This window comes from Mus caroli, chromosome 3, assembly GCF_900094665.2.
Source record: "Mus caroli chromosome 3, CAROLI_EIJ_v1.1, whole genome shotgun sequence".
In the NCBI taxonomy this organism is placed as follows: domain Eukaryota; kingdom Metazoa; phylum Chordata; class Mammalia; order Rodentia; family Muridae; genus Mus; species Mus caroli.
In genome coordinates, this window is record NC_034572.1 from 3,945,200 (window position 1) to 3,947,316 (window position 2,117).

The window sequence follows — 2,117 nt, forward strand, 5'->3', positions numbered from 1 at the left end:
GAGGAACACCCTCATAGAAGCAGGGGCACAGGGGATGGGATAGAAGGTTTTTGGAGGGAAAACTGTGAATGAGGATAATATTTGAAATGTAAATAAATAAAATAATGATTAAAAAAGATTTACAAAAACTGTTCTGCAAAATATTCACACCCAGGTATTCTTCCTGCATCGCCCTCCCCAGTACAATAATCTGTTTCTGAACAGGAGATGTTTCAGACAAACACTTCAGCTCTGTCATAACTTTGAGAACCATAAGAACATGTATCTCTAGATAAATGTGAGCTGTCATTACATAACAAAACCTAGTGTCATCTTTTAAGGATTTCTTAATGAAGGTTTTGAAGCCGGAAATATTTTTGATAGGAAATTAAAACACATTTTAAAAAATATTCGATGGTGAAATTTAGTAGATGAATTATATTAACTACTAATAATATAACAAACTTCTGTACAAGTGAATTTGTTATAATTGAAATTTAACACAGGAACTTTAGAACCTCTAGATTTCTCCCTTTAGCCTTGAGTGACACATTTCCACATTGTCAATGGATAACTGAATCTTACACCCTATAATCACATGATGTCTTTTATGTAATTACACAGGAGAAATTTAAGTGGATAAATTAGGTACAAAAGGTGATGAACAACAGTAAGTGTTACTATAATAACCAAATAATGTAATGACTGCAACATATGATTTTTCTCATTCCTTCCTTATCCACCTTTACTTTATCACTTGAAGCATTTTATTACCTGTCTTCTGTAGGCTGAAATTGCCACAGTCTCTTCCTCTGTGCGCTGGGGACACAATTAAGCAGTATTGCTTAAATGTAAGTGCTACTGGAATGTTTATCATGTCCATCAGTTGGTGACAGCTGACTCCTAAGTGTTATAGGAGGGTAGGCAGGCAGAACAGCACACACACAAGGCCCACACACAAGGCAGGGTAGAATGTACTGAGGTGAAATCTCAGCGTATGGCCCAGAGCACTTTGGTGTAGATATTATCAATTATTTCTGGAATTTCTCAGTATTATCCAACAAAGTCTGACTTTAGGTGACTGAACCCATGGAGAAGGTGATACTAGTACTGAGGTCCAAACTCTCAATTAGTTAAATTTATGAAATAATTTATTCAAAGGTACACATTTGTGGGATAAATAATTGAAACTTATTGGACATTCCACTCAAAAGCTTACAAAATATTACAACCATTATATTTGATCTTTCAGTTGTTAATATAGCCTTTCAACAGCTGTGAATCTCCCTAGCTCTATGGGCATTATTTGCTTCTCAGACATTTGCTATAATTTTAACATAGAAATAATATATAAATTGTAATTGTGCTACTAAGCACATTTTCAAAAAGTGGACACTTGAACACCCATCACAGTTTCTTTTAGCATCTCTTTCTGCTTAGGGTTATGGTTAGGAGTAGGGATAGGGCTAGGTAGGAGTAGTGGTAGGGTTAGTGTGTCTGATGTCCACATCTACAGCATTGCTCCCCTTGAGAAGAATGTCTTCACAGGTTAGCTAATTCATAGAGAGCTGATAATGTTTCAGCAGAAAACACATGGTTCCTATTATCCCTGAGCTTTGACATATTTGTGGCATCTCTTTTCTCTGGGTATGTTCTTCATTTCTCTCTCTGATATGTGGAAGCTATCCACACTGTAAGTGTTTTGTATCCTGGATATGAAAAAGAGTTTCTGTCCTCAAGTTGCCTCCCATCTGGCCAATTTGGTAAAGCTTATTTGTGGGATGAGTATGTGTCTATGTACAAAGACCACAAAATTTCAAAATGTTCAGTTCATATAATTTCTAGATGTTTTTATTTTCTCAACTCAAATTGGTAATTCTGATTGATAATTAAAACCCTTTTTATGTATACTTATGAATATGAATTGAATTTTAACAGTGTATTGGTCTTATAAAATTTTAGGCTGTATCTCTTAGATTAAGTAAGATTTTTGAGGATAACATATATATATATATATATATATATATATATATATATATATATATATGCATCTCTATCTATCTCTATCTCTTGCAAAGGAAATGCTTCTCAGAGGAATTAAGACTCCATAGAAGCTTCTATGTATATGGTAACCTAGC